The sequence below is a fragment of the Somniosus microcephalus genome, unplaced genomic scaffold (assembly GCF_052327205.1).
Source record: "Somniosus microcephalus isolate GS21.2 unplaced genomic scaffold, FLI_Smic_1.0 unresolved_chr8, whole genome shotgun sequence".
Lineage (NCBI taxonomy): Eukaryota > Metazoa > Chordata > Chondrichthyes > Squaliformes > Somniosidae > Somniosus > Somniosus microcephalus.
The window spans coordinates 16,095,279-16,111,346 of NW_028225186.1; the positions used below are offsets into that span (position 1 = coordinate 16,095,279).

At 45.7% G+C, this 16,068-nt stretch overlaps 6 non-coding genes across 6 annotated transcripts; all 6 read right to left on the minus strand.

Moving 5' to 3' along the window:
* Positions 1-237: 237 nt before the first annotated feature.
* Positions 238-309, minus strand: trnae-uuc (transfer RNA glutamic acid (anticodon UUC)). The gene has a single exon. It is a non-coding gene; the product is annotated as a tRNA-Glu (tRNA).
* A 6,512-nt stretch (positions 310-6,821) lies between these two features.
* On the minus strand, positions 6,822-6,893 carry trnae-uuc (transfer RNA glutamic acid (anticodon UUC)). The gene has a single exon. It is a non-coding gene; the product is annotated as a tRNA-Glu (tRNA).
* A 2,124-nt stretch (positions 6,894-9,017) lies between these two features.
* On the minus strand, positions 9,018-9,089 carry trnae-uuc (transfer RNA glutamic acid (anticodon UUC)). Its single transcript has one exon. It is a non-coding gene; the product is annotated as a tRNA-Glu (tRNA).
* Positions 9,090-11,213: 2,124 nt separating this feature from the next.
* trnae-uuc (transfer RNA glutamic acid (anticodon UUC)) lies at positions 11,214-11,285 on the minus strand. The gene has a single exon. It is a non-coding gene; the product is annotated as a tRNA-Glu (tRNA).
* A 2,124-nt stretch (positions 11,286-13,409) lies between these two features.
* trnae-uuc (transfer RNA glutamic acid (anticodon UUC)) lies at positions 13,410-13,481 on the minus strand. The gene has a single exon. It is a non-coding gene; the product is annotated as a tRNA-Glu (tRNA).
* Positions 13,482-15,605: 2,124 nt separating this feature from the next.
* On the minus strand, positions 15,606-15,677 carry trnae-uuc (transfer RNA glutamic acid (anticodon UUC)). Its single transcript has one exon. It is a non-coding gene; the product is annotated as a tRNA-Glu (tRNA).
* Between the last annotated feature and the right edge of the window lie 391 nt (positions 15,678-16,068).

Genomic DNA, 16,068 nt, shown 5'->3' on the forward strand with positions numbered 1-16,068 from the left:
CACATAAATGTGGGCATTTAAGGTGTCTTGGTCCCAATGTCATTTCCTGCTGACTTTGAAACAGCAGGCATTTTAAAGAAGGCAAGGAAGTGAATGTTGCACCTCGGTACCGAATGTTGCGCTGCTGACTGTTGAGGCAACAGCAGCGTGGAAAGTTGAAAGGTTGATGAGGTGCAAGCATTGTTTCGCGCGGGTGCTTTGATTGCTGGCATTTCAAACAGCCAGAAAAAGCACTGGTTCCCTGACCGGGAATCGAACCCGGGCCGCGGCGGTGAAAGCGCCGAATCCTAACCACTAGACCACCAGGGAAGCTGTAGAAAGCATCCTGCCAGCAAGCAGAACAATGCAGTCTTTCCTCCTTGCTGCTTTGAAATTCAGGTCACTTTCGCGCCAGGCAAACTTTTCGTACAAGATGACATTTTTTAGGCGAGATCACAAACGACATGTTCAAGAAACCACAGCATCAATTGCGGGTAGGCGTCCACATGAAATCTATTTGCTTCTGTGCTTTTCTCAGTGATACACAGTCAGAGAAAAGCCGTCGGGATATTGAATAATCAGCACCAAAATATCAAGGACAACACAGAGGAAATAGTAATGCACTGCTTGAGACAAAGACTCAAACACATACACGAACACAGATGTGTGCTCACTTTGTGTGGGTATGTCTCAGATATCCATATGATTCATGGAAGCTTGCAGTACAGTGTGAGGCCATTCGGCCAATCGTGACAGTGCTGTCCCCTTGAAAGATCAGACGTGCTTTCTCCCGCTGTTATCTGCATTTCCCTGTCCTCTCTCGTTCCGCAGTGCCCCGCACAAAAGACAAACAGAAGGAGAACACTATGCTAACGAGGAATTGATGCAGGAGGTTTTTATACAGTTCCTCACCGTTTAAAATTATTTTAGGTTCAATTTTTCGCTGTTGATCTTTTCCAAGGAGCACGTTAAGGTGCTGCACAAAGGTTTAAAATTGGGGATGTTAAAATTTCTCCCCGTCGGGGAATTTCACCCCGGTCTCCCGCGTGACAGGTGGGGATACTCACAACTACACTAATGAGGAAGTGAGCAATGTAATGTCTGTCAGAGTAAGAATCGAGCCTGTTACACAGGAACAGGATGCCATTCAGCCCCTGAAAACTGTTGCACAGGAACAGAACATTCATACACTTTACCCAGTTGCACAGATACAGCTAATATATTATTTATGCTCAAGTGATGTGTTTGCTATGGAATGAATTGTTTAAAAGGTTAACCTGCATTGGCCGGGAATCGAACCCGGGTTCCCCGCGTGGCAGGCGAGAATTCTACCCCTGAAACACCAATGCACGCCGAGTTAACAAATTCCATTTTCTGGTAGCTACAATTTATTTTTGGCTTTTGTTAATACAAGCGGGGACACTGCGTTAACATAAAAAGCAAAATGCAGCAGATACTGCATCTGGAATTGTTGACTAAATGCTGGAAACACTTCGAAGGTCCTGGAAGATCTGTGGACAGAGAATCACAGAGTTAACCTCTCAGGTGCATGAGCTCACGGCTAAGATTTAGCACTTTTCTAGGTGCCGTGGGAGTTTCCTTCCAACGTTGTTTAGCTGCTCAAAAATGACATAATTAAGAAACTAACCTCCCCCAAAAGAATAAATAGGAGCAGGATTGGGCCATTCGGCCCCTCGAGCCCCACCATTTAATAAGTTCGTGGCTGATGAGATCTTCGACACAACGCAACTTTTCCGCCCGCTCCCCATAACCCTTGACTCCCCGACATACAGTACTCGTTTGACGTCTTACAGTGTGGCCCGAGCGACTTCAGTTATGTTGATGGTGTGGACAAGCTGGAATTGCTTTCCTCTGGAGGCTAAGAGGAAATTTAATAAAGGCTTGCAAAATTACAATGGCTTTATATAGAGGAAATAAAGACAAACGCTTTCCAATGGCAGAAGGGATGGTAACCAGAGGTAGAATTGTCTTATGCAGCGAATGTTAAGGCCTCCTGAATATCAGGATAAGTTATCACGGCCCAGGTACTCTGTCATTCGAGTCTTGCACACGTAGCTAATGTGGCATTTTTCACACTGGCAATGAGTTGACTGATAGCCGTGCTGTGATCAGCTAAGTTTGTTAGGGAGATGCAGTCGGCAAAATAATACATGGAAGGCGGATAATAACCGTGACTGTTCTGACACTGTGAGGTACACATAAATGTGGGCATTTAAGGTGTCTTGGACCCAATGTCATTTCCTGCTGACTTTGAAACAGCAGGCATTTTAAAGAAGGCAAGGAAGTGAATGTTGCACCTCGGTACCGAATGTTGCGCTGCTGACTGTTGAGGCAACAGCAGCGTGGAAAGTTGAAAGGTTGATGAGGTGCAAGCATTGTTTCGCGCGGGTGCTTTGATTGCTGGCATTTCAAACAGCCAGAAAAAGCATTGGTTCCCTGACCGGGAATCGAACCCGAGCCGCGGCGGTGAAAGCGCCGAATCCTAACCACTAGACCACCAGGGAAGCTGTAGAAAGCATCCTGCCAGCAAGCAGAACAATGCAGTCTTTCCTCCTTGCTGCTTTGAAATTCAGGTCACTTTCGCGCCAGGCAAACTTTTCGTACAAGATGACATTTTTTAGGCAAGATCACAAACGACATGTTCAAGAAACCACAGCATCAATTGCGGGTAGGCGTCCACATGAAATCTATTTGCTTCTGTGCTTTTCTCAGTGATACACAGTCAGAGAAAAGCCGTCGGGATATTGAATAATCAGCACCAAAATATCAAGGACAACACAGAGGAAATAGTAATGCACTGCTTGAGACAAAGACTCAAACACATACACGAACACAGATGTGTGCTCACTTTGTGTGGGTATGTCTCAGATATCCATATGATTCATGGAAGCTTGCAGTACAGTGTGAGGCCATTCGGCCAATCGTGACAGTGCTGTCCCCTTGAAAGATCAGACGTGCTTTCTCCCGCTGTTATCTGCATTTCCCTGTCCTCTCTCGTTCCGCAGTGCCCCGCACAAAAGACAACCAGAAGGAGAACACTATGCTAACGAGGAATTGATGCAGGAGGTTTTTATACAGTTCCTCACCGTTTAAAATTATTTTAGGTTCAATTTTTCGCTGTTGATCTTTTCCAAGGAGCACGTTAAGGTGCTGCCCAAAGGTTTAAAATTGGGGATGTTAAAATTCCTCCCCGTCGGGGAATTTCACCCCGGTCTCCCGCGTGACAGGTGGGGATACTCACAACTACACTAATGAGGAAGTGAGCAATGTAATGTCTGTCAGAGTAAGAATCGGGCCTGTTACACAGGAACAGGATGCCATTCAGCCCCTGAAAACTGTTGCACAGGAACAGAACATTCATACACTTGACCCAGTTGCACAGATACAGCTAATATATTATTTATGCTCAAGTGATGTGTTTGCTATGGAATGAATTGTTTAAAAGGTTAACCTGCATTGGCCGGGAATCGAACCCGGGTTCCCCGCGTGGCAGGCGAGAATTCTACCCCTGAACCACCAATGCACGCCGAGTTAACAAATTCCATTTTCTGGTAGCTACAATTTATTTTTGGCTTTTGTTAATACAAGCGGGGACACTGCGTTAACATAAAAAGCAAAATGCAGCAGATACTGCATCTGGAATTGTTGACTAAATGCTGGAAAAACTTCGAAGGTCCTGGAAGATCTGTGGACAGAGAATCACAGGGTTAACCTCTCAGGTGCATGAGCTCACGGCTAAGATTTAGCACTTTTCTAGGTGCCGTGGGAGTTTCCTTCCAACGTTGTTTAGCTGCTCAAAAATTACATAATTAAGAAACTAACCTCCCCCAAAAGAATAAATAGGAGCAGGATTGGGCCATTCGGCCCCTCGAGCCCCGCCATTTAATAAGTTCGTGGCTGATGAGATCTTCGACACAACGCAACTTTTCCGCCCGCTCCCCATAACCCTTGACTCCCCGACATACAGTACTCGTTTGACGTCTTACAGTGTGGCCCGAGCGACTTCAGTTATGTTGATGGTGTGGACAAGCTGGAATTGCTTTCCTCTGGAGGCTAAGAGGAAATTTAATAAAGGCTTGCAAAATTACAATGGCTTTATATAGAGGAAATAAAGACAAACGCTTTCCAATGGCAGAAGGGATGGTAACCAGAGGTAGAATTGTCTTATGCAGCGAATGTTAAGGCCTCCTGAATATCAGGATAAGTTATCACGGCCCAGGTACTCTGTCATTCGAGTCTTGCACACGTAGCTAATGTGGCATTTTTCACACTGGCAATGAGTTGACTGATAGCCGTGCTGTGATCAGCTAAGTTTGTTAGGGAGATGCAGTCGGCAAAATAATACATGGAAGGCGGATAATAACCGTGACTGTTCTGACACTGTGAGGTACACATAAATGTGGGCATTTAAGGTGTCTTGGTCCCAATGTCATTTCCTGCTGACTTTGAAACAGCAGGCATTTTAATGAAGGCAAGGAAGTGAATGTTGCACCTCGGTACCGAATGTTGCGCTGCTGACTGTTGAGGCAACAGCAGCGTGGAAATTTGAAAGGTTGATGAGGTGCAAGCATTGTTTCGCGCGGGTGCTTTGATTGCTGGCATTTCAAACAGCCAGAAAAAGCATTGGTTCCCTGACCGGGAATCGAACCCAAGCCGCGGCGGTGAAAGCGCCGAATCCTAACCACTAGACCACCAGGGAAGCTGTAGAAAGCATCCTGCCAGCAAGCAGAACAATGCAGTCTTTCCTCCTTGCTGCTTTGAAATTAAGGTCACTTTCGCGCCAGGCAAACTTTTCGTACAAGATGACATTTTTTAGGCGAGATCACAAACGACATGTTCAAGAAACCACAGCATCAATTGCGGGTAGGCGTCCACATGAAATCTATTTGCTTCTGTGCTTTTCTCAGTGATACACAGTCAGAGAAAAGCCGTCGGGATATTGAATAATCAGCACCAAAATATCAAGGACAACACAGAGGAAATAGTAATGCACTGCTTGAGACAAAGACTCAGACACATACACGAACAAGATATGTGCTCACTTTGTGTGGGTATGTCTCAGATATCCATATGATTCATGGAAGCTTGCAGTACAGTGTGAGGCCATTCGGCCAATCGTGACAGTGCTGTCCCCTTGAAAGATCAGACGTGCTTTCTCCCGCTGTTATCTGCATTTCCCTGTCCTCTCTCGTTCCGCAGTGCTCCGCACAAAAGACAACCAGAAGGAGAACACTATGCTAACGAGGAATTGATGCAGGAGGTTTTTATACAGTTCCTCACCGTTTAAAATTATTTTAGGTTCAATTTTTCGCTGTTGATCTTTTCCAAGGAGCACGTTAAGGTGCTGCCCAAAGGTTTAAAATTGGGGATGTTAAAATTCCTCCCCGTCGGGGAATTTCACCCCGGTCTCCCGCGTGACAGGTGGGGATACTCACAACTACACTAATGAGGAAGTGAGCAATGTAATGTCTGTCAGAGTAAGAATCGAGCCTGTTACACAGGAACAGGATGCCATTCAGCCCCTGAAAACTGTTGCACAGGAACAGAACATTCATACCCTTGACCCAGTTGCACAGATACAGCTAATATATTATTTATGCTCAAGTGATGTGTTTGCTGTGGAATGAATTGTTTAAAAGGTTAACCTGCATTGGCCGGGAATCGAACCCGGGTCCCCCGCGTGGCAGGCGAGAATTCTACCCCTGAACCACCAATGCACGCCGAGTTAGCAAATTTTCTGGTAGCTACAATTTATTTTTGGCTTTTGTTAATACAAGCGGGGAAACTGCGTTAACATAAAAAGCAAAATGCAGCAGATACTGCATCTGGAATTGTTGACTAAATGCTGGAAACACTTCGAAGGTCCTGGAAGATCTGTGGACAGAGAATCACAGGGTTAACCTCTCAGGTGCATGAGCTCACGGCAGAGCTAAGATTTAGCACTTTTCTAGGTGCCGTGGGAGTTTCCTTCCAACGTTGTTTAGCTGCTCAAAAATTACATAATTAAGAAACTAACCTCCCCCAAAAGAATAAATAGGAGCAGGATTGGGCCATTCGGCCCCTCGAGCCCCGCCATTTAATAAGTTCGTGGCTGATGAGATCTTCGACACAACGCAACTCTTCCGCCCGCTCCCCATAACCCAAGACTCCCCGACATACAGTACTCGTTTGACGTCTTACAGTGTGGCCCGAGCGACTTCAGTTATGTTGATGGTGTGGACAAGCTGGAATTGCTTTCCTCTGGAGGCTAAGAGGAAATTTAATAAAGGCTTGCAAAATTACAATGGCTTTATATAGAGGAAATAAAGACAAACGCATTCCAATGGCAGAAGGGATGGTAACCAGAGGTATAATTGTCTTATGCAGCGAATGTTAAGGCCTCCTGAATATCAGGATAAGTTATCACGGCCCAGGTACTCTGTCTTTCGAGTCTTGCACACGTAGCTAATGTGGCATTTTTCACACTGGCAATGAGTTGACTGATAGCCGTGCTGTGATCAGCTAAGTTTGTTAGGGAGATGCAGTCGGCAAAATAATACATGGAAGGCGGATAATAACCGTGACTGTTCTGACACTGTGAGGTACACATAAATGTGGGCATTTAAGGTGTCTTGGTCCCAATGTCATTTCCTGCTGACTTTGAAACAGCAGGCATTTTAAAGAAGGCAAGGAAGTGAATGTTGCACCTCGGTACCGAATGTTGCGCTGCTGACTTTTGAGGCAACAGCAGCGTGGAAAGTTGAAAGGTTGATGAGGTGCAAGCATTGTTTCGCGCGGGTGCTTTGATTGCTGGCATTTCAAACAGCCAGAAAAAGCATTGCTTCCCTAACCGGGAATCGAACCCGGGCCCCGGCGGTGAAAGCGCCGAATCCTAACCACTAGACCACCAGGGAAGCTGTAAAAAAGCATCCTGCCAGCAAGCAGAACAATGCAGTCTTTCCTCCTTGCTGCTTTGAAATTCAGGTCACTTTCGCGCCAGGCAAACTTTTCGTACAAGATGACATTTTTTAGGCGAGATCACAAACGACATGTTCAAGAAACCACAGCATCAATTGCGGGTAGGCGTCCACATGAAATCTATTTGCTTCTGTGCTTTTCTCAGTGATACACAGTCAGAGTAAAGCCGTCGGGATATTGAATAATCAGCACCAAAATATCAAGGACAACACAGAGGAAATAGTAATGCACTGCTTGAGACAAAGACTCAAACACATACACGAACACAGATGTGTGCTCACTTTGTGTGGGTATGTCTCAGATATCCATATAATTCATGGAAGCTTGCAGTACAGTGTGAGGCCATTCGGCCAATCGTGACAGTGCTGTCCCCTTGAAAGATCAGACGTGCTTTCTCCCGCTGTTATCTGCATTTCCCTGTCCTCTCTCGTTCCGCAGTGCCCCGCACAAAAGACAACCAGAAGGAGAACACGATGCTAACGAGGAATTGATGCAGGAGGTTTTTATACAGTTCCTCACCGTTTAAAATTATTTTAGGTTCAATTTTTCGCAGTTGATCTTTTCCAAGGAGCACGTTAAGGTGCTGCCCAAAGGTTTAAAATTGGGGATGTTAAAATTCCTCCCCGTCGGGGAATTTCACCCCGGTCTCCCGCGTGACAGGCGGGGATACTCACAACTACACTAATGAGGAAGTGAGCAATGTAATGTCTGTCAGAGTAAGAATCGAGCCTGTTACACAGGAACAGGATGCCATTCAGCCCCTGAAAACTGCTGCACAGGAACAGAACATTCATACCCTTGACCCAGTTGCACAGATACAGCTAATATATTATTTATGCTCAAGTGATGTGTTTGCTATGGAATGAATTGTTTAAAAGGTTAACCTGCATTGGCCGGGAATCGAACCCGGGTCCCCCGCGTGGCAGGCGAGAATTCTACCCCTGAACCACCAATGCACGCCGAGTTAGCAAATTTTCTGGTAGCTACAATTTATTTTTGGCTTTTGTTAATACAAGCGGGGAAACTGCGTTAACATAAAAAGCAAAATGCAGCAGATACTGCATCTGGAATTGTTGACTAAATGCTGGAAACACTTCGAAGGTCCTGGAAGATCTGTGGACAGAGAATCACAGGGTTAACCTCTCAGGTGCATGAGCTCACGGCAGAGCTAAGATTTAGCACTTTTCTAGGTGCCGTGGGAGTTTCCTTCCAACGTTGTTTAGCTGCTCAAAAATTACATAATTAACAAACTAACCTCCCCCAAAAGAATAAATAGGAGCAGGATTGGGCCATTCGGCCCCTCGAGCCCCGCCATTTAATAAGTTCGTGGCTGATGAGAACTTCGACACAACGCAACTTTTCCGCCCGCTCCCCATAACCCAAGACTCCCCGACATACAGTACTCGTTTGACGTCTTACAGTGTGGCCCGAGCGACTTCAGTTATGTTGATGGTGTGGACAAGCTGGAATTGCTTTCCTCTGGAGGCTAAGAGGAAATTTAATAAAGGCTTGCAAAATTACAATGGCTTTATATAGAGGAAATAAAGACAAACGCTTTCCAATGGCAGAAGGGATGGTAACCAGAGGTATAATTGTCTTATGCAGCGAATGTTAAGGCCTCCTGAATATCAGGATGAGTTATCACGGCCCAGGTACTCTGTCTTTCGAGTCTTGCACACGTAGCTAATGTGGCATTTTTCACACTGGCAATGAGTTGACTGATAGCCGTGCTGTGATCAGCTAAGTTTGTTAGGGAGATGCAGTCGGCAAAATAATACATGGAAGGCGGATAATAACCGTGACTGTTCTGACACTGTGAGGTACACATAAATGTGGGCATTTAAGGTGTCTTGGTCCCAATGTCATTTCCTGCTGACTTTGAAACAGCAGGCATTTTAAAGAAGGCAAGGAAGTGAATGTTGCACCTCGGTACCGAATGTTGCGCTGCTGACTGTTGAGGCAACAGCAGCGTGGAAAGTTGAAAGGTTGATGAGGTGCAAGCATTGTTTCGCGCGGCTGCTTTGATTGCTGGCATTTCAAACAGCCAGAAAAAGCATTGGTTCCCTAACCGGGAATCGAACCCGGGCCGCGGCGGTGAAAGCGCCGAATCCTAACCACTAGACCACCAGGGAAGCTGTAAAAAAGCATCCTGCCAGCAAGCAGAACAATGCAGTCTTTCCTCCTTGCTGCTTTGAAATTCAGGTCACTTTCGCGCCAGGCAAACTTTTCGTACAAGATGACATTTTTTAGGCGAGATTACAAACGACATGTTCAAGAAACCACAGCATCAATTGCGGGTAGGCGTCCACATGAAATCTATTTGCTTCTGTGCTTTTCTCAGTGATACACAGTCAGAGAAAAGCCGTCGGGATATTGAATAATCAGCACCAAAATATCAAGGACAACACAGAGGAAATAGTAATGCACTGCTTGAGACAAAGACTCAAACACATACACGAACACAGATGTGTGCTCACTTTGTGTGGGTATGTCTCAGATATCCATATGATTCATGGAAGCTTGCAGTACAGTGTGAGGCCATTCGGCCAATCGTGACAGTGCTGTCCCCTTGAAAGATCAGACGTGCTTTCTCCCGCTGTTATCTGCATTTCCCTGTCCTCTCTCGTTCCGCAGTGCCCCGCACAAAAGACAACCAGAAGGAGAACACTATTCTAACGAGGAATTGATGCAGGAGGTTTTTATACAGTTCCTCACCGTTTAAAATTATTTTAGGTTCAATTTTTCGCTGTTGATCTTTTCCAAGGAGCACGTTAAGGTGCTGCCCAAAGGTTTAAAATTGGGGATGTTAAAATTCCTCCCCGTCGGGGAATTTCACCCCGGTCTCCCGCGTGACAGGTGGGGATACTCACAACTACACTAATGAGGAAGTGAGCAATGTAATGTCTGTCAGAGTAAGAATCGAGCCTGTTACACAGGAACAGGATGCCATTCAGCCCCTGAAAACTGTTGCACAGGAACAGAACATTCATACCCTTGACCCAGTTGCACAGATACAGCTAATATATTATTTATGCTCAAGTGATGTGTTTGCTATGGAATGAATTGTTTAAAAGGTTAACCTGCATTGGCCGGGAATCGAACCCGGGTCCCCCGCGTGGCAGGCGAGAATTCTACCCCTGAACCACCAATGCACGCCGAGTTAGCAAATTTTCTGGTAGCTACAATTTATTTTTGGCTTTTGTTAATACAAGCGGGGACACTGCGTTAACATAAAAAGCAAAATGCAGCAGATACTGCATCTGGAATTGTTGACTAAATGCTGGAAACACTTCGAAGGTCCTGGAAGATCTGTGGACAGAGAATCACAGGGTTAACCTCTCAGGTGCATGAGCTCACGGCAGAGCTAAGATTTAGCACTTTTCTAGGTGCCGTGGGAGTTTCCTTCCAACGTTGTTTAGCTGCTCAAAAATTACATAATTAACAAACTAACCTCCCCCAAAAGAATAAATAGGAGCAGGATTGGGCCATTCGGCCCCTCGAGCCCCGCCATTTAATAAGTTCGTGGCTGATGAGATCTTCGACACAACGCAACTTTTCCGCCCGCTCCCCATAACCCTTGACTCCCCGAGATACAGTACTCGTTTGACGTCTTACAGTGTGGCCCGAGCGACTTCAGATATGTTGATGGTGTGGACAAGCTGGAATTGCTTTCCTCTGGAGGCTAAGAGGAAATTTAATAAAGGCTTGCAAAATTACAATGGCTTTATATAGAGGAAATAAAGACAAACGCTTTCCAATGGCAGAAGGGATGGTAACCAGAGGTAGAATTGTCTTATGCAGCAAATGTTAAGGCCTCCTGAATATCAGGATAAGTTATCACGGCCCAGTTACTCTGTCATTCGAGTCTTGCACACGTAGCTAATGTGGCATTTTTCACACTGGCAATGAGTTGACTGATAGCCGTGCTGTGATCAGCTAAGTTTGTTAGGGAGATGCAGTCGGCAAAATAATACATGGAAGGCGGATAATAACCGTGACTGTTCTGACACTGTGAGGTACACATAAATGTGGGCATTTAAGGTGTCTTGGTCCCAATGTCATTTCCTGCTGACTTTGAAACAGCAGGCATTTTAAAGAAGGCAAGGAAGTGAATGTTGCACCTCGGTACCGAATGTTGCGCTGCTGACTGTTGAGGCAACAGCAGCGTGGAAAGTTGAAAGGTTGATGAGGTGCAAGCATTGTTTCGCGCGGGTGCTTTGATTGCTGGCATTTCAAACAGCCAGAAAAAGCATTGGTTCCCTAACCGGGAATCGAACCCGGGCCGCGGCGGTGAAAGCGCCGAATCCTAACCACTAGACCACCAGGGAAGCTGTAAAAAAGCATCCTGCCAGCAAGCAGAACAATGCAGTCTTTCCTCCTTGCTGCTTTGAAATTCAGGTCACTTTCGCGCCAGGCAAACTTTTCGTACAAGAAGACATTTTTTAGGCGAGATCACAAACGACATGTTCAAGAAACCACAGCATCAATTGCGGGTAGGCGTCCACATGAAATCTATTTGCTTCTGTGCTTTTCTCAGTGATACACAGTCAGAGTAAAGCCGTCGGGATATTGAATAATCAGCACCAAAATATCAAGGACAACACAGAGGAAATAGTAATGCACTGCTTGAGACAAAGACTCAAACACATACACGAACACAGATGTGTGCTCACTTTGTGTGGGTATGTCTCAGATATCCATATAATTCATGGAAGCTTGCAGTACAGTGTGAGGCCATTCGGCCAATCGTGACAGTGCTGTCCCCTTGAAAGATCAGACGTGCTTTCTCCCGCTGTTATCTGCATTTCCCTGTCCTCTCTCGTTCCGCAGTGCCCCGCACAAAAGACAACCAGAAGGAGAACACGATGCTAACGAGGAATTGATGCAGGAGGTTTTTATACAGTTCCTCACCGTTTAAAATTATTTTAGGTTCAATTTTTCGCTGTTGATCTTTTCCAAGGAGCACGTTAAGGTGCTGCCCAAAGGTTTAAAATTGGGGATGTTAAAATTCCTCCCCGTCGGGGAATTTCACCCCGGTCTCCCGCGTGACAGGTGGGGATACTCACAACTACACTAATGAGGAAGTGAGCAATGTAATGTCTGTCAGAGTAAGAATCGAGCCTGTTACACAGGAACAGGATGCCATTCAGCCCCTGAAAACTGCTGCACAGGAACAGAACATTCATACCCTTGACCCAGTTGCACAGATACAGCTAATATATTATTTATGCTCAAGTGATGTGTTTGCTATGGAATGAATTGTTTAAAAGGTTAACCTGCATTGGCCGGGAATCGAACCCGGGTCCCCCGCGTGGCAGGCGAGAATTCTACCCCTGAACCACCAATGCACGCCGAGTTAGCAAATTTTCTGGTAGCTACAATTTATTTTTGGCTTTTGTTAATACAAGCGGGGAAACTGCGTTAACATAAAAAGCAAAATGCAGCAGATACTGCATCTGGAATTGTTGACTAAATGCTGGAAACACTTCGAAGGTCCTGGAAGATCTGTGGACAGAGAATCACAGGGTTAACCTCTCAGGTGCATGAGCTCACGGCAGAGCTAAGATTTAGCACTTTTCTAGGTGCCGTGGGAGTTTCCTTCCAACGTTGTTTAGCTGCTCAAAAATTACATAATTAACAAACTAACCTCCCCCAAAAGAATAAATAGGAGCAGGATTGGGCCATTCGGCCCCTCGAGCCCCGCCATTTAATAAGTTCGTGGCTGATGAGAACTTCGACACAACGCAACTTTTCCGCCCGCTCCCCATAACCCAAGACTCCCCGACATACAGTACTCGTTTGACGTCTTACAGTGTGGCCCGAGCGACTTCAGTTATGTTGATGGTGTGGACAAGCTGGAATTGCTTTCCTCTGGAGGCTAAGAGGAAATTTAATAAAGGCTTGCAAAATTACAATGGCTTTATATAGAGGAAATAAAGACAAACGCTTTCCAATGGCAGAAGGGATGGTAACCAGAGGTATAATTGTCTTATGCAGCGAATGTTAAGGCCTCCTGAATATCAGGATGAGTTATCACGGCCCAGGTACTCTGTCTTTCGAGTCTTGCACACGTAGCTAATGTGGCATTTTTCACACTGGCAATGAGTTGACTGATAGCCGTGCTGTGATCAGCTAAGTTTGTTAGGGAGATGCAGTCGGCAAAATAATACATGGAAGGCGGATAATAACCGTGACTGTTCTGACACTGTGAGGTACACATAAATGTGGGCATTTAAGGTGTCTTGGTCCCAATGTCATTTCCTGCTGACTTTGAAACAGCAGGCATTTTAAAGAAGGCAAGGAAGTGAATGTTGCACCTCGGTACCGAATGTTGCGCTGCTGACTGTTGAGGCAACAGCAGCGTGGAAAGTTGAAAGGTTGATGAGGTGCAAGCATTGTTTCGCGCGGCTGCTTTGATTGCTGGCATTTCAAACAGCCAGAAAAAGCATTGGTTCCCTAACCGGGAATCGAACCCGGGCCGCGGCGGTGAAAGCGCCGAATCCTAACCACTAGACCACCAGGGAAGCTGTAAAAAAGCATCCTGCCAGCAAGCAGAACAATGCAGTCTTTCCTCCTTGCTGCTTTGAAATTCAGGTCACTTTCGCGCCAGGCAAACTTTTCGTACAAGATGACATTTTTTAGGCGAGATTACAAACGACATGTTCAAGAAACCACAGCATCAATTGCGGGTAGGCGTCCACATGAAATCTATTTGCTTCTGTGCTTTTCTCAGTGATACACAGTCAGAGAAAAGCCGTCGGGATATTGAATAATCAGCACCAAAATATCAAGGACAACACAGAGGAAATAGTAATGCACTGCTTGAGACAAAGACTCAAACACATACACGAACACAGATGTGTGCTCACTTTGTGTGGGTATGTCTCAGATATCCATATGATTCATGGAAGCTTGCAGTACAGTGTGAGGCCATTCGGCCAATCGTGACAGTGCTGTCCCCTTGAAAGATCAGACGTGCTTTCTCCCGCTGTTATCTGCATTTCCCTGTCCTCTCTCGTTCCGCAGTGCCCCGCACAAAAGACAACCAGAAGGAGAACACTATGCTAACGAGGAATTGATGCAGGAGGTTTTTATACAGTTCCTCACCGTTTAAAATTATTTTAGGTTCAATTTTTCGCTGTTGATCTTTTCCAAGGAGCACGTTAAGGTGCTGCCCAAAGGTTTAAAATTGGGGATGTTAAAATTCCTCCCCGTCGGGGAATTTCACCCCGGTCTCCCGCGTGACAGGTGGGGATACTCACAACTACACTAATGAGGAAGTGAGCAATGTAATGTCTGTCAGAGTAAGAATCGAGCCTGTTACACAGGAACAGGATGCCATTCAGCCCCTGAAAACTGTTGCACAGGAACAGAACATTCATACCCTTGACCCAGTTGCACAGATACAGCTAATATATTATTTATGCTCAAGTGATGTGTTTGCTATGGAATGAATTGTTTAAAAGGTTAACCTGCATTGGCCGGGAATCGAACCCGGGTCCCCCGCGTGGCAGGCGAGAATTCTACCCCTGAACCACCAATGCACGCCGAGTTAGCAAATTTTCTGGTAGCTACAATTTATTTTTGGCTTTTGTTAATACAAGCGGGGACACTGCGTTAACATAAAAAGCAAAATGCAGCAGATACTGCATCTGGAATTGTTGACTAAATGCTGGAAACACTTCGAAGGTCCTGGAAGATCTGTGGACAGAGAATCACAGGGTTAACCTCTCAGGTGCATGAGCTCACGGCAGAGCTAAGATTTAGCACTTTTCTAGGTGCCGTGGGAGTTTCCTTCCAACGTTGTTTAGCTGCTCAAAAATTACATAATTAACAAACTAACCTCCCCCAAAAGAATAAATAGGAGCAGGATTGGGCCATTCGGCCCCTCGAGCCCCGCCATTTAATAAGTTCGTGGCTGATGAGATCTTCGACACAACGCAACTTTTCCGCCCGCTCCCCATAACCCTTGACTCCCCGAGATACAGTACTCGTTTGACGTCTTACAGTGTGGCCCGAGCGACTTCAGATATGTTGATGGTGTGGACAAGCTGGAATTGCTTTCCTCTGGAGGCTAAGAGGAAATTTAATAAAGGCTTGCAAAATTACAATGGCTTTATATAGAGGAAATAAAGACAAACGCTTTCCAATGGCAGAAGGGATGGTAACCAGAGGTAGAATTGTCTTATGCAGCAAATGTTAAGGCCTCCTGAATATCAGGATAAGTTATCACGGCCCAGTTACTCTGTCATTCGAGTCTTGCACACGTAGCTAATGTGGCATTTTTCACACTGGCAATGAGTTGACTGATAGCCGTGCTGTGATCAGCTAAGTTTGTTAGGGAGATGCAGTCGGCAAAATAATACATGGAAGGCGGATAATAACCGTGACTGTTCTGACACTGTGAGGTACACATAAATGTGGGCATTTAAGGTGTCTTGGTCCCAATGTCATTTCCTGCTGACTTTGAAACAGCAGGCATTTTAAAGAAGGCAAGGAAGTGAATGTTGCACCTCGGTACCGAATGTTGCGCTGCTGACTGTTGAGGCAACAGCAGCGTGGAAAGTTGAAAGGTTGATGAGGTGCAAGCATTGTTTCGCGCGGGTGCTTTGATTGCTGGCATTTCAAACAGCCAGAAAAAGCATTGGTTCCCTAACCGGGAATCGAACCCGGGCCGCGGCGGTGAAAGCGCCGAATCCTAACCACTAGACCACCAGGGAAGCTGTAAAAAAGCATCCTGCCAGCAAGCAGAACAATGCAGTCTTTCCTCCTTGCTGCTTTGAAATTCAGGTCACTTTCGCGCCAGGCAAACTTTTCGTACAAGAAGACATTTTTTAGGCGAGATCACAAACGACATGTTCAAGAAACCATAGCATCAATTGCGGGTAGGCGTCCACATGAAATCTATTTGCTTCTGTGCTTTTCTCAGTGATACACAGTCAGAGAAAAGCCGTCGGGATATTGAATAATCAGCACCAAAATATCAAGGACAACACAGAGGAAATAGTAATGCACTGCTTGAGACAAAGACTCAAACACATACACGAACACAGATGTGTGCTCACTTTGTGTGGGTATGTCTCAGATATCCATATGATTCATGGAAGCTTG